The sequence below is a fragment of the Macrotis lagotis genome, chromosome 1 (genome assembly GCF_037893015.1).
Source record: "Macrotis lagotis isolate mMagLag1 chromosome 1, bilby.v1.9.chrom.fasta, whole genome shotgun sequence".
NCBI classification, from domain to species: domain Eukaryota; kingdom Metazoa; phylum Chordata; class Mammalia; order Peramelemorphia; family Peramelidae; genus Macrotis; species Macrotis lagotis.
The window spans coordinates 889,987,395-890,009,246 of record NC_133658.1 but is presented as its reverse complement, the minus strand read 5'-3'; the positions used below and the strand labels follow the sequence as shown (position 1 = coordinate 890,009,246).

The window sequence follows — 21,852 nt, the reverse complement described above, 5'->3', positions numbered from 1 at the left end:
ATGGGTTAAGTGTAATTGTTTGTGTATGTGTGTGTGTGTGTGTGTGTGTGTGTGTGTGTGTGTGTGTGCTCATGTGTTGTTTTTGTTGTTCTGGTGGTAAGTGTCATCCTTCAAATCCTACCTTACACAAAAAAACCTTTTCCAGACCACCTTAATCTTAATCTTCCTCCTATTGGCCATCTCCAGTCTGTTCTGTATGCATCTTGTTTATACATAGTTATTTAAATTTTGACTCCTTCATTGGGTAATTTGGTAGGACAATGGGTAGAGAACTGAATCTAGAGTTAGAATGATCTGACTTAAAATGAAGCCTCAGACATTTCCTAGCTGTGTGACCCTGGCTATGTCATTTCATCTTGTTTGTCTCAGTTTCCTCATCTATAAAATGAGCAAGAGAAGAAAATAGCAAACTGGTTCTAGTATCTCTGAAAAGAAAATCTCAATTGAGAGGGCAGTTAGGTGGCATAGTAGATAGAGCACTGACCCTGGAGTCAGGAGGACCTGAGTTCAAATCCAATCTCAGACACATAATAATTACCTAGCTGTGTGAACTTGGGTAAGTTCCTTTACCCCAATTGCTTAAACATAAATTTAAAAAAAATTCAAATGGGATTAAGAACAGTCAAATAGAACAGAAATAGCTCTTTTCTTTTTAAAGGGGATGTATACTTTTTATTTGTATAACAAAAATGGTAACATTGGAGTTACTGGGCAGGGTGGGGTACCTCCTTTGCCTAGAACTCTCCTTCTCCTCTCACCCCCAGCAGATCATGATCAAATCCCAGGTGAAGGATATGCAATTGGCTCAGCCAGAGATGCAGTAAAGGCAAAAAAAGTCCAAATAAAAGCAGAGTTTCCAAAATGTCCTCTAGGTTAAAACACATCAGTAACTACTGGTCTGCCCCACTCAATGGGAGTAGAGGAAGGGGGTAGAAAAAAGAGTTTTTCATGGTACTTTTTACTGTGCCCTTCTGGCCATCAGCATTTCCCGAATGTTGTCCTCTGCATCCTTCACACTGTACTCGAGATAGGATTTTCTCTGTTCCAGTTCCTTAATTTTTTCTTCTGCTGTCTTCTGTTTCTCTAACAGTTGGTTGTGAATTACTTCCTTGGATTGAAGAATAAGCATTCTCCCTACACCTTCATACATTTGAGTTTCATCTACCAAAGTCATAATTTCTGTATCTATAAGATGTGCATGCTTTTTTGTTCTATTGAGTTGTTCAATCTGGATATCTTCAAGCTTCGCTTTCTGCTGAGTATCAATAACTTTGGCCTGTAGTTATGTGAAAGGCTTCTTCAATTCCAGTTCCATGGGAGCAGCCATCTTGGTTCAAACTCTGTACCTCAATAGCTCTTTTTTATATAAATAACAGCTGTAGTTTCTGACATAATGCTATTGTTGCTTGTAATTTCTTTTGGAAAAACAATGAACTCAAAGGGTGGTACCTTATTTGAGTGTGAATTGGATTTAAGTAAGGCAGATTAGCACAAAGTCATCAATTTCATTCTATTTTCCTGAATCATTGAAGTCCACTGGAAACAAGACAAAAGTCAAGCATCTGGGTATATCCTAGGATGCCGTGGATGACCTTGGAGTCTTTGATATCTGACCAAGAGCTAAAGGTTCTAAAACATATGTTTCAGCCCCCTTCATAGCCATTAGGACAGAAACTCCCATTCTTCCTGAGAGAAAGTTTTCATATGCTTGGGGTAAACATTGCCAACTTACCAATAGGCTTGAGGTTGAGTTAGCCTCAACCTGGTTTAACCCAGTTGCTGAATTGGTTTACTGGGATGAAGCTGCTGCACATGCTATAGCTTCTTTTTTTAAATTTTTAATTAATTAATTATTTTTTCCCAGTCATATGTCTACTTTTAAGTTACAAAATTTCCTTCCACCTTCCCTTCCCACCCCCTTTCCCACAACAGCAGTCAGGTTAGCATTGTACATACATATTTTTGATAAACATGCTTACATATCAGGCATTTTCAGTGTGAGGAATTAGGATTAAGGGATAGAGATATTTATAAAGTGTTCATCAGATTCTGGAGGGTTGGTTTTTCATTTCTTTTCTTTGTTTTGTTTTTCTTCTTCTAGATAGATTTAACCTTGTCCATAGCTGATCCAATATGGTTGTCCTAGTTCTCTAAACTGCTGAGAGGAGTTGCTTCCATTAAGGCTGATCATCTCACAATGTTGTTGCTTGCTGTCTACATTGTTCTCTTGGTTCTGCTCCCTTCACTCAACATCAGAATCTGTAAATCATTCCAAGTTTCTCTAGAGTCTGACATTTATGGTTTCTTATACAATAATAATATTCTGTTAGTATTCATATACCATAACTTGTTTAGCCATTCCCCAATTGATGGGCATCCCCTCAGTTTCCAATTCTTTGCCACTACAAAATGAACTGCTATGAATATTTTGGAACACGTAGGATTTTCCCATTTATTATAATTTCTTCTGGATAGAGACCTAGAATTGGATGTGCTGGGTCAAATGGTATGAACAGTTTTATTACTCTGAGCACATTCCATATTGCTTTACAGAATGGTTGGGTCCATTCACAACTCCACCAGCAATGCATCAATGCCACAGTCCTCCCACATCCTCTCCAACATTGATCATTTTCCCTTTTTCTCATCTTGGCCAATCTAACAGGGGGTGAGGTGATGCTTCATTGTTGTTTTTATTTACATTTTTTTCTAATCCATAATGATTTGAAGCATTTTTTCAAATGATTACATATAGCTTCAATTTTTTCATTTCCAAACTATCTATTCATATCCTTTGACTATTTATCAATTGGGGAATGGCTTGTAACCTTATAAATTTGATGTAGTTCTCTATATATTTTAGAAATGAGACTTTTATAAGAACTCCTAGTTGTTCAGATTGTTTCCCAGCTTTCAAATTTCCTTCTAATTTTGGCAGCATTGATTTTATTTGTACAAAAACTTTTTTTTAATTTAATATTGTCAAAATCATTCATTTTTCAGTTTATAATGTTCTCTAATTCTTGTTTGGCCATAAATTTATCATCTTTCCATAGAATATTTCTTGATCTATTAATTTATCTGTGGTGTCACCCTTTATGTATAAATCCCGTACTCATTTTGACCACATTTTGGTATAGGTGTGAGATGTGGGATCTATGCCCAGTATTTGCTATACCATTATCCAATTTTCCCAACAATTTTGTCCAATAGTGAGTTCTTATTCCAGAGGCTGATGTCTTTGGATTTGTCAAATGGTAGATTGCTGTAGTCATTTGCTGTAAGTTTCTTTTGAACCTATCCTAATACACTGATCTATTTCTTAACCAGCACCAGGCAGTTTTGATGACTGTTGCTTTATAGTATAATTTTAAATCTGGTAGAACTAGACCACTTTCTTTTGCCTTTTTTTCATCAGTTCCCTTGCTATTCTTTCCCTTTTGTTGCTCCAGATGAATTTTGTTACGATTTTTTCTAGCTCAGTAAAGTAGTTATTTGGTAATTTGATTGGTATGGCACTGAATAAGTAATTTTATCTGGGTATAATTGTCATTTTTATTATATTAGCTTGACCTAACCATGAGCAATTGACATTTTCCCTATTATTTAGATATGACTTTATTTGGGTGAGAAATGCTTTATAATTGTGTTACATACTGCTATAGCTTCTTAATCCCTATGACAAGGTGGATATAAAAAATGGATGAGCCTGAAAAAGACTTGCAAGTTTTCCCACAAAAGGTTATAGTCTTCCTTGAATATTCCATATACCCCTTTCACATAATAGGCTGTTAATAAATGTTTATTGATTGGTTAACTTACTAAAATATCTTTTGAAAGGAAGAAACAATTTTAATTTATTCAATAAATATATTTAACTTATTTAATAGAATTTAGTTTAATAAAATTTTGAGGAAAATAAAATTCAAGAATTGACTAGTGGTTTGTTGAGGGGAAAATACTTTATTATTCAATTATGTCTTTCCAGAATGCAATATCTCAAATTTGTCACTAAGGCATATTGCCTAGTATGGTAGGATACCAGGGTTATTGGTTATCCTGTCTGCCCTACACTCTAGACGTTCCTTGGCAAAACACAGGCAACTCTTTGCTAGAATATACACAAGGTAGTCAATAGGGAGAAGTTTCACATGCTTTAATATTTCCCATCTCACTCTGCTGTAAAGAATGTCACTAAAGAAATCATAAGAAGAGGCCAAAGTGTTTTAAGACAGGATAGGCATATCATCTGGAGAATGATGTGGATGGAACTAGGTGACTTCTGATCTAGGAACCCTCTAACTTCCCCCAGGACAGTGTTTGCAAATGTCCATGATGCTAGGGTATTAGGAAAAATTTAGACATCTGGAAAGATAGATTCCTTCAAAGGTTAAATGATTGAAACACCTCATTGATATATAATGAAGCAATGCCATGCTGCCCTCTGATCATCAATTAATTGAAGTTCTACTCTGACTAATCCTGGACCACGGAGGAAGTGTTAGTAACAAATTAGCTGAGTAATTGAACAAATATTTATTATATGCCTGCTTTTTGAAAGATGATTAAATGAACAAAATTATGAGACCCTCAAGAATTTTCCATTCTGAGGCCAGAATGAAAAAAAAATGAGTGACTTCATTTTAGAAGTAGACTTTTATTTCAGGTAAAACAAACAATCCCATAAGCTTTTTGGCATTGATGATTTATTGCTGTCCTTCATAATCAAAGAAAACCATGCCATCAAGTGAATGATGGCATGACATCCACATTATGTTGATTAAAGTGAGGGGAATATTATGCAAGGACAGCATTCTCATTGCTTCTCAAAATTTGAAACCATCCTATCCTACATTCTGTTCCATGCCAGAAAGGCTACCCATAGGGAAAAGAAAAAGACATTTCTTATTCCCAAGACCAATTTAAAAAAAGCAAAACAAAACATCGCCCCCCACCCCAGATAATCCTGATCTATTGTTTATTTACTTGAGGGGAGAAGGGTGGTGTGAGTTCTCTGACTCCTCTCATAGCTTTGTTATTATTATTGTTTCAGTTCTATTTGAACCCCTTTCGGGGATTTCTTGGCAAAGATATTGAAGTGGTTTATCATTTCCCTCTTACTTTTCAGATGAGGAAACTGAGGGAAAGGGGATAATTGACTTGTCCAGGGTAACATAGCTATTAAGTGTCTGAGGATAGATTTGAATTCAGATCTTTATGACTCCAGGGATGATCCTCTACTCACTGTGCCACCTAGCTGTCCCCTCTTATTTCTGTGTGGTACAAAAAAGAGTTTGTACTAATTTGGACCCTAAATTGGGAAATGTGCAACCTGTTGTGAATTAAAAATGCAAATAGATAAGAAAATGATGTTTTGAAGAGCAAGAGAGAGTTGATAATTTAGGAGACTGAGGAAAAAACCCTCTGTAGGATGTGGCATGAATTAAGTTCACAATGCATTTAAGGATTTTAGTGGACATGGGTGAATTTGAGTCATGGGGGAAAAGTCCATGCAAATCAGGTGAAGGAGATCAAATGTCTTCTTTTCCACTTAATAATAATAATAATCTCTAATGTCTTCTCCAGAATTAAAATCTATAGGTAAAACTCTGTGATCTATCAAATCTTTGTAATTCCAACATAATAATGTTGCTTTAATTTATTGACCTTGGGGTCTTTGGATAAAAATGGAATTGATTCTGTTTTCTCCCTATTAAGGATTTCCAGGAAAAATGATTCATATAATCATAGATTTAGACCTGGAAGGGACTTCTGAAATTATTTGTGTTCAAATTCTTTATTTTACAGATTGGAAAACTGAGGCACAAAGCTAGTATTTGAGGCAGGTGTTAAATGAATCCTTCCTAACTCCAATTTCAGCTCTCTATCCACTATGCCTTTCTGTCTCAGAACTCCTAGAAGGAAAATTAATATCTTTTGACAAGTCTGCATGATAGGACACTAGCCACCCCAAAAGTCATATTTTGTGTTCTTTCCTAGGGCTCTCAGTCTCTTGGTCTGTCATATGTTAATCTTCTGATCATAGAGTTCTGGTACCAAAATGTGCTGGATAGGATTGCCCATATGATTGTCTCGGGATTTTTGCCATTAAATCTGATTCAGCTGTGAAAAAGATCATCTCCTAAAAAAACTGGCATTTTCCTCTACCAATAATGTACCACAGCCCAGATAATGTACCACAACAAATTGAAGATGAGATGGAGCAGAGTGCAGTGGGATGAGTCTAGCATTTGGACTCAAAGGACCTTAGTTGGAATTCCAACCCTACCAATGATTATCTATATCTCCTTGGGCAAATCCTTCCATCTCTTTGTGTCTCCTATGAAGGAAATTAGACCAGTTAGGTGAAGCAATGAATAGAGTGCTGGGCCTGGGATCAAGAAGACTCTTCCTGGGTTCAAATTTGATCTCAGACACTTTTCTAGTTGTGTGAACCTGGACAAATTACTTAGCACTGTGTTCCTCAGTTTCTTCTTCTGTCAAATGAGTCAGAGAGAGAAATGACAAGCCACTCCAGTATCTCTGCCATGAAAATTCCAAAATAGGGTCAGGAAAAATCAGACATGACCAAATTGGCTGAATAAGAACAAAAGACTGAGAAATGTCTCAAGTTCCTTTCAGCATCAGATATGGTCCTCTGAAACTGAAATTCTGAAGATGGTTGCTGGCTTGTGTACCTTCACATCAACTATTAAAGATGCTTAAAAATGAATATTAGGGCTAGAAGGGACATGCAAATTTTGTTCACTCCCCAGCCCCATTATACAGATGAGGAATCTGAAACTTAGAGAGAGAAATAACTTGCTCAATGCCCCACAATTGGTGATGTTCTGAGGGTTAGAACCCTTCTGGATTTGGCATTAGAAGGAACTGAGTTCATATCCAGCTTCAGACCCTTACTAGATGAGTGGGGAAGTCACTTACCTTCATTTTGCCTAGGTTTTATCCTCTTCAAAATGAGACTCTATGTGATTTTGAAGTCCATTTCCAGAGCTCTGGATATAAATCTATGATCCTATGACCCCAGACTCCAGGGGGAAAGGCTATCATGTTAGAAGAGTGTTGAGATGTTTTTCTCTTGGTCTCAGGTGAAATAATTAGGAGTAATGTATGATGATTAAAAATGACCAAAAGACTAATTTAGACTCTCTCTCTCTCTCTCTCTCTCTCTCTCTCTCTCTCTCTCTCTCTCTCTCTCTCTCTGTGTGTGTGTGTGTGTGTGTGTGTGTGTGTGTGTGTGTGTGTATACAGGTACTATTTGGGACAATAATGGTTGCCCTAAAGTGGAATGAGGAGGAGGGCAGATAGGGAACAAGAACCTATTGTGTCCTAAGTGCTTAGAGATGCTATATCATTTGAACCCTCTCCATGATGTGAAGTCTACAAGCAGAAGTTAAATGATCATTAGTGAGAAGAAAAGGAAAGGATGTGACAAAATCCCCAAACTAGTGCTGACATAAATCCTTAAGGTTTATGGAAAACGGTACAAGTAATAACACATTTGAAACTCACAAAAATTCTGAGAGGTAAGTATCATTATGATTATGATTATTGTTGTTGTTATTATGGCCATTTTACAGATGAAGAAACTGAGACCAAGAAAAGATTATTTGACCTGAAACCAAAAAGCTAGTAGTAGGTGAGACAGAATTTCAATTTAGGTCTCTCCAACTTCAGGTCCAGGACTCTGTCCATTATCCTAAGTAGCTTCTTTAAAGAGGATCATTTCCCCAGTGTGGGCTGAACTACACTGCCTCTTGCAACCCTAAAATTCTATATAATGATGCCTATGACTCCTGCTCATCACCACGTTTCTCTAAACTGTGCTTCTCTTCTTAATGGAAAAGATATTTCTGATGAGGCTTCCAAATGACTGGTCAGTTTTTCATTCTCTTCCAATGAGCTCACCTGTGTATTGCTCCCTGGAGTTCATTTCTAAAGATGAATAGATCACTAGGTGGACCAATCTCTTTCCTGAAACAGTGTTCTTCAGAAGGATTAAATGGTACTTTAAGAAAGAAACCATCAAGCCGAAGCATTAGCCATTTCACTAATAAGATGACTTCCATAAAGTAAGCACCTGCCTCATGCATCTTGGACAAAGATATTCTGCTCCATCAATGGTGAACAGTTAACATTTCATGGAGAAGTTACCAGCTCCCAAAGGAGTTCTGTCATATTACTGACTATGGCATTCTCTTCTGGTCACCTGCAGGATAAATAGTTGTATTTGTACTGGATTTTCAGCTACTAACTATGTTGGATTGAATACAGAATGTAAATGACCAACAAATACAGAATACAGATGTAAATGACCCACAAATCAAACTGATCAACAAATCTTTAATTTCTAATTGAACTTCTTCCTATAAATCATTCTTCAATAATATGAAGGTTTGATGCAAGGAAAGTATGCATGTTTGAGAATCAAAGGGTTTAGATTTAACTCCCAGCTCTGCCATGGATTACGCGATTCTGTCATGTTACCTGCTAACCTTGCAGCTTCCCTTTAAGTCTATTTTTTTGGCAAGGTATTGTGGGGTTAATTGACTAGCCCAAGGTCACACAGCTAAATAAGTGTTTAGTTTCTGAGGTCATATTTGAACTCCAATCCTCCTAACTCCAGGGCCTGTGTTCTAACCACTGACCAATCTAGCTGCCCCAACTTCTGTTAAGCCTCAACTAGCATCTTGTTGTCAGCAAGGTGCTACTGTGGATAGGATGCAAAGTTTGGAGTCAGGAAGACCTGAGTTCAAATACAGCATCAGACGCTTCCTAGCTGTGTGACCCTGGGCAAGTCACTTAACCCTTTGCCCATGGAAAAGGAAATGGCAAACCATCCCAGTATCTTTGCCAAGAAAATTCGATAGACACAGGTCCATGGGATCATAAAAGATCAAATATGACTAAAATATTGAATAATAACAACAAAAATCCCAGCTCCTACAGAAAGCCTTCCCCAATCCCCCTTTCTTTTGGTGTCTTCCCTCTCGTTAATCAGTTATACTTAGTTTTTTAAACAGGCATTGTTCTAAGTACTTGTAAAAGATATTGTTCTAAGGGCTTTGTAAATGTTATTTTATTTGATCCTCATAACAACCTTTGGATATTGGTGTTATTATGACTTCCATTTAACACTTGAGCAAAGTGAGGCAATCAGAAGTTAAATGTTTTGCCCAGAGTCAACAGTTAGTAAGTTTTTGCCATTATATTTGAACTCAAGTCTACCTAATTCTGGATCCAGGACTACATCAGTTGCACCACCTAATTGCCACAGGAAAATAAACAGAAGAGAACTATCTAAAATTAGATATATTAAAAAACATGGAATGGATTGTCTCAGGAAATGGTGGGCTACCTTTCCTTGGAAGTTTCAGTGAGACGGAATGACCAATTTTCTGTTGTCTTATGGAGGGGATTCTTTATGATGTGGAAGAGGTCTTGGATGGCTACTGAGATCTTTACTCCTTCCCCAAACCCTTGAAGACAGGGCCATCCTTTCATGGACTTGGTGATGGTATCCTCAAGACCTCGTGTAAAGCTTCATGAAGAGTAGTTGCTTTATGCTTTTTGAGTCGGATTTGAACTGAAGGGAAATGACTGACCTTTCAAAAACCCAAGGAGTGAGGTCAGATTCAAGTAGAGCCTATTTCTCCTGCTCCTGGTGCTCTGAATATAAACCCTATATTCTGTCAAGTGGAGATCTCTAGGTAAACCTCGATTCAAAGCTATTAGAGAAATGAGCTGTTTTTGTCCAGCCATGCCAGCTTGCTAGGCAGATTGTCTAAAATCAGCACAGTTCATAAGAAGGGCCCTTTTTTTCTAGAAATACTGACATTTCCTAAAATAGCAGTCTTTATTCAATTGGCAGCAAATTTCAAGAGCTGTTAAAAAAGATTTATGGCTCAGTGTATGGATAGGGAAGAACAGGCCTATTTGGGAATGTGTTGGTGCTTGGCAGAATTGGACTAGATTTTGATCCATAAAATCTCCATTGCATAGAAGGAATCCCGGAAAGGGAGCAAAAAACTGATTGAAGCTATCTAAACAATTGAGGAAGGAGCTCTATGTGCTTGAAAGAACACTTTACTTGATAGACCCAGTCTTCCTTTTAATTTTACTATGGGACTTCCACAATTGTGCTAGTCAATGACTCAGTTTCCTTGGTTTTAGAGCCAGGAGATGAAACAGTCGATCAAAGATTCTTTTCAGTTCTAATGCACAAGGACTCAATGGATGATTGTGTCTTCTGGAGGCTTAAGGACCTGTAGGAGAAGCGTCTATCCTCCTTTATGTCTAACCTATATCTTTTAATTTCCTTTCCTTAGAAAAGAAATGATATTCTTTTATCCATTTGCCTTTCTGGCCTCAAGATGTTCGTCACAGATAAAAGAAGCATTGTAAAAAGAGGGGATTAAAAAATAGATGTTTCCTGTCCCCAGCAGAGGCAGAACAGAATAGAATGTTAAAATATTGGGATTCATATGTCATAGATAAAATGTTTCTGTGTTGGAACTGAAACTATATTGGGTGGGAGGCAGGGCTTGCAAAAACTAGAAACTATTTGGGTGGAGAGGTGTTGGGGAAATGAGAAGACATTAGGAAGGGTGCTATTTTCCATCTAAATTTAGTATTATAGTATCCTAGATTATTATAGTATTAAATTATCACAGACTTGGAGCAGGAAGGAACCCTTGGGATTATGTAGTTCAACACTGCAGTTTTAAATCTGAGGAAACTGAGGTTTAAAGAGGCTGTAAGGGCTCTTAGAGATTGCTTATTCCAACTTCCTCTTTTTATGTATAAGACTCAGAGAAGTGAAATCTAATTCAACAAATATTTATAAAATATTTACTATGAGCTAGGTAATGTACTAAGCACAGGGGTGCAAAAAGAGACAAAAGGTAGTGCCTGACCTTAAGGTGCTTACAACATAATGGGGGACAACATGAGAACAAATACATATACTTCTGATTGCCTCACTTACCTCAAGTGTTAAATGGAGGTCATAATAATACCAATTTCCAAAGGTTGTTAAGAGGATCAAATAAAATAACATTTGCAAAGCCCTTAGAACAATACCTATAACAAGGACTTAGAAAAATACCTTTAAAAAAAACAACAAACTAGCTTAATGCTCTCTTTTGTAACTTATTTTAGTTCAGGTTCTACCCTCTGCAGTCAAACAGAGCAAATCTAATCCCTCTTCCATATGACAGTCTTTCAGATATTTAAATATAGCATCATTCTGCCAGGAAAAATATATTATATAGCAACAAGTCAAAGTGCATGTTTTGGACATGCCAAGAGAGAAAATATATCATTGATTGGGACTCATTATTGACTATTCTTGAGGTCTGGTTATTCAACCAGTTTTGAATCTATCTATCAATTCCATTGTCTAGATCACATCTCCTCATTGGACTTTATTGACTGATTTCCCCATTCTATTTCTTTTAGCCAGGAAGAATGAACTTTGTGCTAGAAAGGACTACACACCCCGCCCCCTCCAAAAAGAAAACCTAGAGAGAGATGATGAGATGCTTCATCAAAATAGAACCAACCCGATCTACGCCATCTCCATGAGTCACTAATCTAACCCAACTGGAAAAAAGAATTTAGTTTAGTCTGGAATAAGCTGTTCTTGATGAAGTCACACTGAATCTTTGTAATCACAGCTTTCTTTTTTCAATGTTTCCTAAGCATCTTATTAGTAATATAATCCAAAGTGTTTCCAGGGAGTTAAGTCAAACTCACTGGACTGTCATTTGTAGACTTTACTCTCTTCTCCCCCTTCTTCTGTGTATGCCTTTCTCCAGTCCCACTGAACCTCTATCATTTTCTGTGATCATTCAAAGATCACTATTAGTGGCTTAATAATCACACCCACCAGTATTCTTGGTCCCCAAGGATGTTGTTCATTAGATTTCTAGAGTGGTTTAGTAATCCCATTATCTCCATACTTATTCTCAATTACAACTCTCTACTAGCCATTTTTTCCAGGGAGAGAGGGGAAGAAGTCCTTTTCAATTCCAAGTTCATTCTCCTTGACAAAGAAAATAGAAGCAAAAAAATTAGAAATTGAGTTTTTCCTTCTCTCTCTAATCTATAAACACAGACCCATTCACCTTGATCATCAATCAATTTACTTTCTCTGATTGACTTTTTCTCCTATTATAGCTTTGTTTACTTTTCTTCTTCACCAGATTCAGCCTATTTACTTACTATAAAATTATAAAGTTCCTACTGTGTACTAGGTCATTGTCTATGATTTTTGAAGAGGGCCAAAATGAAATCACTATATTAAAGTGAAGTTGCAGTATGTCCAACTATGGCTGATCAGATTAATACAAGCTCAGAGTGCTTTGCCCCCAGTCAGACACAAACAGGCCATATGAACATTTGAAGGGATTCTCTAAATTTGCACATATCACGTTTCTTTTGAGCTATTTTAATTCTGCTTTACTCACAGAGTGCATTCTCTGATGAGGGGACACCATGTTGGGCAGTCCTGTGCCAATGTCTCCCTGGCACCATGCAATCAATTCCAGAGTTCTTAGGAGAGACCTTGAGAGTGTTACTTTTATGGCTTTTTCTGACCACCATGTGAGTGCTCACCTTGTATGAGTTCTTTGTAAAACAGTCTTTTAGACAAACATATGTTTGGTCTTCCAACAACATGGCCAGTCCAGTATCAGAGTTGTGCTCTAAGTAGAATTTGGATGCTTAGCAATCTAATTTGAGAAAGGACTTGTGGTGGACACTGTACTTGAGCTAGAACTACAAAGACAAAAACTGAATGGTTGCAGCCCTCTAGGAGCTTGCATTCTTCTGAGTGATGGAAAGCAATATAAAGGTACAAAAAAGTAAGGAAAAGCAAACACAGTGCATTTTCCAGGGAGGAGAGAATACTTTTGGAGTTAGGTGGGGAGAGGGGGTGGTATTCTTAATTTATACTTATAATGCTATGTTTTGCATATCTATTTCTTTTCAACTTCCATAGAAACAGAATATTCCCAACATTCTGATGATTTCTAGAGCAGTCATTTCTTCTGTCTTAGGATGTAAAAAATCAATGTTAAATCTAAATATATTTGAACAAAGACCTGTAAGCGCTAGGAGACTGGGCTGTGTCTGAAGGGAGTCCTTAGAGCAATGCCTTTGTTCCAGGTTCTGTATAAATCTTTCAAAATCACAGTTCATCAGTGCATTTCCTGTGAAGCTACATGATTCTCATTAGATAAGTCCCTGTTTTACCTTCTCAGCCCAAGGGTTCCTCTTTTGTCTTCAGATTTGTATTGAGAATTGTTGAGAATTCCCCATTGCCCCTATAAGCTGACTTCAAACATGGGTCAACCTTCAGCAGAACAAGTCTAAAATATGATAATCCTTCTGAAATTATACAGATTCTGAACTTTTGAAGTCCATATGACCAAAATGTGTTGTGAATGTGAGACTAGACCTGGCTTTCTTCATTCATTCTCCTCACAACTCAAATGGAGTTGTCCCAAAATTCTTATGATTTCTAGAGGAGCCGTTTCCTTTAACTTAAGATAGGGAATGTCATTGTTGAGGCAAGTCAGAATACATTAGCTATGTAAAGACCTGCAACTCCTAGAGGACTAGATGGGGGTGGGGGAAGTTTTCTCAGGGCATTCTTAATATGCCCTCTCAGGGCTCTAGAAGAATCTCTAAATGGTTAATGGTTGTCTTTCCAACCTCCACTAGAGTATGGTTTGTGATGACAATTAGTTGATATCAATTGGTCAAATGATTTCCTTTTAGGAAGGTATATTTACAAAAGAGATGTAGTAACAACAGTTGGTAGAAAACATCACCCCCCCCCAAAAAATTTATGATGATCTTTTTGTCTCCAAAGAGCTCCAGCTCTAGTCTCAAGTATGGGGGAAACCTGAAGAAAGAGGATGAAAAGTTTCTAAGTCTCTGTTGCTACACCTGGGGAAAAAATCCCTAAATAAAATTATAGAGTATTCCAAAAAGGAAGTAACTGGCACCCTTCCAAAAACAGCTAGATGACTAAATTAAGTTAGGTGAAGGAAAACTAATTCTTCATAAGGATATATCAATAAATATTTTAAAATATGAAATAATAACTCATAACCATTATCTGATTCTTAAAATGAGGCTTTTGAGTTACTCAATGGTTAGTGTTGGACCTGATGGCAGAATCTTGCTTCAAACTCTGGATACATCCCTTGACTTCTTTGCCTGGGTTTACTGGAATAGCTATAGCACTTCTCACTTCAGGATAACAAATAAGATATATATACGCAAACTATAGAAATGCTAGTTGGTGCTGTTACCTAAAACAACTGAGACTGCTGAACAGGTATTTTACTTTTACTTCATATACACAATGCCTAAGCAATACATTTAAAGTCTGTAACTTATGCTAGATTTGGTCAAGGTTATGTTTATTCTTTTTCCTTTAAAGTATATTCCTGGCAGGGACCCTAGTCTCTGAGAAGTTGGCATAGAGATCACCTCCCATTGGACAACCAGATTCTGGACACAGAATCTCAACCCGCAGAATTGTGAGTGGTCAATGAAGGCTAGGAACACACATCTCAGGACTACTCTTTGGTCACCTTTGCTCAGAAAAAGGAACAAAGAAAAAGAGGCAACTAGAATACTGAGGCAAAGTCTCATGTTTTCAGCAAGCATGGGTTCTGATTGCTTTAATTAATTAGGCAGTTTCTGTAGCTTTCAAGGATGAAGAGAGAAGACCAAGATTCCTTTCCAAGGGGAATCTCAAATAGCCCTGAACCCAACAAGCACACACATACATACACACACACACACACACACACACACACACACACACACACACACACACATAAACACCAGTGAGAGACAGAGAAACAGAGAGAGGGAGAGAGAGACAGAGAGAGAGAGAGAGAGAAGAAATTTTTAATTTTCTCTTTGTTTAAAGTCAGCTGAGTGACTAGCTTTTCCTGATTAGTGGCCAGTCCAGTTGGAAACACATATTCCTTTCTCCAAACTTCAGTTAGGGGGTCAATTGGACTAATAAGGATATGATATTACTCTGAAGCTTAAATTCAGAGGAATCATAACAATCATAGAATTTTCACTCAGAAATGGTTGTGGGGGCAGCTAGGTGGCAAAGTGGATAGAGCATTAGCCCTGGAATCAAGAGGACCTTACTTCAAATCCAACCTCAGACGCTTAATAATTACCTATCTGTATGATCTTGGGAAAGTCATTTAACTCCATTGTTTTGCAAAAAACAAAACAAAAGTGGTTCTGAGCTCATGATCTGCTCCATGGGAAGTAACCAAGACAAAACACATGGACCACTCAGAAGTAGTTATGGTTTAGGCCTGGTTCCTTGGGAAACCAGTAATTATTTCTGTTTATAAGTACTTTTGTCAAAGGGGACTCTTTCAAGTTTCAATGTAATTAAAGTTTCCCATCACTATTCTCTCATGCTACTAGATTTAAGATATGATTGCACTTTGAAAGTGTTACTGATTTCATCTACCTATACAGGAAGCTCATAGTATAATCCTAAAAAATATCAGTTTCACCTCTTTCTCTCCTCATTTTCACTCCCAGTTTCTTCTCTAAAATTCTATAGTCCTGCATTTCCTCATGAAGTTATATATATATATATATATATATATATATATATACATATACATATATATGTGTATATATATATATATATACTTAGTATATAATACTACTCAATATCTTATTAATTCTGTTTCCTTTGAAGGATTAAGGAAGAAAGAGGACATATTCTATTTGACTCCTAGAGAAAAGCACCAGGAGCAGGGAGAACTCCAAAAAGGCAAGTATAGACAATGCTAGGGAAATCATCTCAATAATTAGAGCTATCAAAAAAGAACATAGGGTTTCACCGGGAAGTGATGGATTTCCCTTTGCTTAAAATGTTTCAGGAGCTGCTGGAGGATCATTTGTCAGATTTCTCTTTTCACATATAGGAAGAAATAGGTAGCTACTCAAGGAATATCCTTCTAATTGTCAAAGTCTGTGATCCTGGTCAAAGGAAAAAGGTAATTGAATGAGCAATCAAAAGATTTCTCTTGCATGATTTTCTACTTGGCCCCTGGATTCCTTTAATACAAGAACCCGTGGGTTCGAATATAGATTGATGCACTTGATCAAAATCAACCCAGTCATTGCATGAGAGTTTTGAGATCAATGATGTTAAAGAAACTTCTCTGCTTTGAATTCTATGAACAAGAAAGATAGTTCATCCTTGAAAAGAGAGTTTATTATGCCACTACCCACATAGCATTTTAGTTTAAAACACATGGCTTTTAAAAGGAATAAGATTGGGCTTTAAAGAATATATATAATCACTAGACACTTGCATTAATTAACCTCTTAGAATGAGGACCTCTGATTTATTTTTCTTTAGGAGTATAGGACATTACTCTACTGGAGTTCAGAAGCATTTGGAGAATTAGAAATAATTTATTCTATTTCCCCATTACAAAATGCCTTGAAATGGATACCAGAACATCTGGTGATACTGTGGTTCAAAATCTGTCTGCTGTGTAGGCAGTGATGTATACCATATCTCCCTTGATTTAAGAAGGAAGACACATAATAATGATACTGTATTCCTGGATCCATAACATGAGTCCTCTAACACAGGTTGCAATAGTCCTTCAGAATGTAGTGCCAAAGAAAACTGGGCACATGTCCAGGTATCTTCCCATGCACAGATGACTCAGTGCCTTTAAGTATCTTCCACCAACACCTTGGAGTATGGATCCCCAGCTTGCTGAAAACTCCCCCTTGTTTAACAAAGGATGACTGTTTGGAGAACAGTACCATTTATGGATGATTCTCCTCTCAACCATGCTACATGAGTGCCCCCACAATGTTCTGGAATCAGCAGGGAAGAAGAGAGAACTGCCTTGGCACACCTACACAGACAATGCTACCTGATGGCATCTCTCAAATGCTGTGTCATTCCAGCCCATTTCAGCCAGTCTGAGCTTCCAGAGATGCAGGCAGAGATGCAAGCTTACTCTGTGGGAGAGAACTACAATGATGGGCAGCCCCTTCTCTGCTTTAAATATCATTCATCCCACAGCCCAAGGAGGAGAAGAGGAAAGCAATGGGATGTGACTGGATTTTATTTGGAATTGCAAGGGAAAGGAATTTTCTAGCTCATGGGTTTGGAATCTTGGAGTCATCTTTGACTTTTCTGAAATTCTTTTTGGAGATAGATGGATGGATGGATGATACGTAGATAGATGATGGAATTTTGGATTGATGTCATAAAGTGATAGAAATGATAGATGAATGGCTAGACAGGCAGACAGATGGACAGAGAGGTGATAGATATATTGATGGATGGATGAAAAGATGAATAGATAATAGGTAGTAGATAGATAATAGAGAAATTTTTATGTATTTAGCTATATTTATTTCTAAAGTTCTCAGTTTCAAAGACAATAACTCCTGAAAAGTCAGTACTCCAGTTCAACACAAGCACAAATGAAGATTTGGAAGACTAAAGATAACTTTTAGATACTATCTCTCTATGAAGTCTTAAAAAAATCTTCCTATTGTCAATCAAAAAGAGTGTTGCAATCTTGTAATTTTCATGTCTTTTTGTTTTTATTCTATAAATTTTCCCATAAATATACTTACTTAATAAAATATGTGTGCATATGCTTGCTATCTTCCCCAATAGAATGTAAGCTTCTCCCACTTCTGTGCTTAGATTCATTTGGAGAATTAAAATAATTTATAGCATTAGCTCCATTACAAAATGCTTTATAATGGATGCTAGCCATCTGGTATCATTATGGTCCAAAATGTGCCTAATCTGGAGACAGTGAGGATTAGTGCATTTCTTTGGATTTAAGAGAGCAGACCTAGCTAGCTATTATTTTTATCTTTCTATCCTTTGCACTTGTCTAGTGCTTGGTCTAGTATTGGTTTAACCAAACTGATTGACAGGATAAGTTGGAGATTGTACAGAGGTTTCCAAGATAGTAGAAGACTCCAAATTCTTATCATGTGAGGACAGTTTGAAGGCAGTATACATGTTAAATCTAGAGAAAAAAAGACTTCAAGTCGTTTTGATAAGGGAACAAGTAACTGAAAGCTCACCATGTGAAGAAAGGCTTACATTTGTTCTCTTTGTCTCCAAGGGCAGAATAAGAAGTCATGATTAGAAGTCACCAAGAAATTGATTTCTAATTCCTGCCAGGAAAAAAAAAAAAACTTCCTCACGGTGAGAACTTACTGAGAAATGAAATGGTCATCCTCCAGAAGTGTGGGGCTTTCCTTCTTCAAGGACTTCAAGAAGAGTCTAGATAGCCTTCAGTAAGGTATAGTGAGACTTCCCTTCAGTTTGTGGTTGGACTAGATGGCCACTGCCATCCCTTGCAATTCTCAAAATCTACAGTGCAGTAATTCACTTGGTGATCTATGGATTCTTTCTTCTGTTTCAGGTACAATCAGTTGCCACAACATCACAATTATGCTTCTGTAATATGTCTTTCATTCATATGCTTTTCTCAACTCACATTGTTGATTTCCTTCGTGCATTTTATTTTTTAATTTTTGATAATTACATTTTTTAACATTTTTAAATTGTGAATTCAAAATTTTCCACCTCTGTCCCCTCCCCTTCTTGATAAGTCAAGCAAATTTAAATATTTATTTTATTTTATTTTCCTTAATTTACTCATTAAGCAAAAAAAAAAGAAATTAATACTGATTTCTAAAAATTATCTCAGAGACAGAGACAAAAATGGTGGAATAAAGCCAGGAACTCACCACACCTTTAAATAATGATTCCAAAGAAATTCTAGAGTAACCGAACCCACAAAAAAGACTAAGTGAAACAATTTTCTAGCCCCAGGCAACTTGGAAGATCAACAGGAAAGATCTGCTGTACGAAGCTAAGATCGGAGCACAGTCCAACACTGCTATAAGCAGCCAGGGCAGTCCTCTGCAGCAACTGAATCAGTAGCAGTAACTACTCCCAGAACTCTCAGACCATGGATGGTAAGGGTATCAGATGGAGAAAACAGAGGTCCCTTTCCTATCACTGAGGCAGGACTCTGCTATTTTGCCAATGCTCATATCTGGTTCACATTCTGGGGAGGAGTAGAAACTCAGCAAAGATTACCATCCCAGAAGAGCAACAACTCACTTCAAAGTTCCAGGACAGAAAGGAGGTGATGATGGTCACCCACAAATCAGAGCACAGACCTTGGAAGAACTGAAAATTTGCAGAATCCTAGAAGTATCTCAGAAAACAGATGCAAAACCCTCAAAAATTTGGGACAATATGTCCTCCATTTTGGAAGCAAAGCCCCACCTTATCAAGGAAATAAAATCAAGTCATTGGGAAAATAAGCAAACAGAAGAAAAACACCTGACCATAGACAGTTACTGTAGTCATATGGAAGAGCAAAATACACACTCAGAAGAAAATAACAAAATCAAAGTTTCTACATTGAGACTCCAAGGAAAAAAAACATAAATTTCTCTAAGGCCAAGAATTTAGATCATTAAAAAAATTATTCTAAATCACTAATAATAGGACAAATGTGTGTTGGAGCAATTCTGAGATACTACCTTATACCTATTGGATTGGCTAATACGACAGAAAAAAAATGACAAATGTTGGAAGAGATTTGGGGAAAATGAGACATTAATGCACTGTTGGAGAAATTGTGAAATGATTCAACAATTCTATAGAACAATTCGGAACTATTCCTTAAGGGCTATAAAACCGTGCCTAAAATTTGACCTAGCAGTGCCGTCACTAGTTCTATATTCCAGAAGAGATGCAAAACAGGAAGGAAATGAACTATATGTATAAAGATAAGCATAGCAGCTCTTTTTTGGTGGCAGGAAACTTGGAATTGAGAGGATGTCCATTGGGTAGGGAATGGATAAACAAATTGTGCTATGTGATTGAGATGAAATGCTGTCTTCATTTTGGGAAATGATGAACAAGATGCTCTCAGTAAAAAATTTATGAGTGGATGCAATGGGAAGTGTGCTATGTTATAATGTGTTATGTTATAGTGTGTTATAGAGTGATCTGCTGTAAATTTGTCTTAGCTTTTCTCAGCAATACTGTGACCCATGAAAACTCTGAAGGACTTATGATGAATACTATCCAACCCAAAGATAGAACTGATGATATCTGATTGAAGTATATTTTTTAACTGTATTTTTCCCGAGGTTTCTCTGTTTTTGAGTGAAAGGTAGGGGAAAGAGTTTTGCAGCATGACTATTATGGTAATGTTTTTCATTATTCCACATTTTTAACCTGTGTCAAATAACATGCTTTCACAATGAGAAGGAGTGCGATGGGAGTAAGGGAGAGAATTTGAAACTCAGAGTTTTAGAGTTTGATATTGAAACTTGTTTTACCATGTAATAAGGAAAAACAAAAGAAAAGAAATAAAAAATTGTCTCAAATTCTCTTTTCCTTACTCCTACCTCCCTCCAAGAAGCCAGCCAATTTAAAATGTTTTCTTTTGATTTTTAATTACATGCAAACAAAAAACTTTAACATTTATTTTTTTTAAATTTTGAATTCCAAATTTCTTCCTGTATTCTAAATTTTCATGAATCTGGATTAACATCTATTCCTTCAATACTTTTGCCCTAATTCATCCACATTCAGTATGATAAGCATGGCTACTATTTATATAGAGGTAGCTAGGCGGTGAAATGGATAGAATGCTGTTTCTGAAGTTAGGAAGACCAGAGTTCAAAAGTGAATTCAGATCCTTACAAGCAGTGTGACCCTGGCCAAGTCACTTAATCCTGTTTGCCTCAGTTTCCACAACTGTAAAAAGAGAAGGAAAGGGCAAACCATCCCCGAATCTTTGACAAGAAAACCTTAAATGTCTTCATCATGAAGTCAGACATGACTGAAAAATGACAGACTAAGAAGAATAAGCTTATATAGCACTTTGAAACATACATAGAACTTTATATATACCATCTAATTTGATCATTGTAGCATCCCTCCCAGATATTATTATTATCACCAAAAGAAGGGAAAGAGAATCTAAGAAATTTGATATAACTAGTAGGCCTCTTCCTACATAATTAGACAACTTTCATCTCAAATCCTTCTGATTCCAGTTCCAACACTCAATTAACTGGGCCCCCTAGCTGTGTTCACATGATATCTGACTATGCCTGGTTATCCCTTTCTAGACATTACTATTGAAAACTGTCTTTTATTTTATTTGAGTTACCTTCACCAAGTGATTATCCATAGTGAATATGATTTTCCCTGCCTCAAATTCTTTCATACTATTATATCTGAATCTCTTCCTTCTTCCTATCTCACATGACTATCAATATATCTATTTATTCCTTTATAATTACCTAATTTTTTAACAGCAACAATAGCATTTATATTACACCTTTAGTTTTACAATCTGTTTTATAAATCTTATCCCATTTATCCTCAGAATAACCTTGAGAATTTATTTCTTTTTTTTTTTATAAATAAGGAAACAGAGATAGACAGAAGTGGATTTATTTTTTCCAGTGACCTGGACATAGTAAGGATCTGAGAACAGATTTGAACTCAGATCTTCCTAATTCCAGGTACAGCAATATTTTTTCACCATTATCACCTAGATCCCGAGGGAATCTTTGTATACATCATGTTTAGCACAGGGTCTGGACTTGCCGAAATGTCTTAAAACATGTTGTTTAAATTGAACAAATTCACTGAATCAGGAGGTGAGGTTGGCATGCGACACAGGTCAATTCAGCCTAAGAAATTATCTAACCCAATTTCCTACTGGGCAT

General features: G+C 36.8%; 1 pseudogene; it reads right to left on the bottom strand.

The window, feature by feature from the left end:
• Positions 1 to 912: 912 nt before the first annotated feature.
• Positions 913 to 1,327, bottom strand: LOC141491382 (prefoldin subunit 1 pseudogene; annotated as a pseudogene).
• Between the last annotated feature and the right edge of the window lie 20,525 nt (positions 1,328 to 21,852).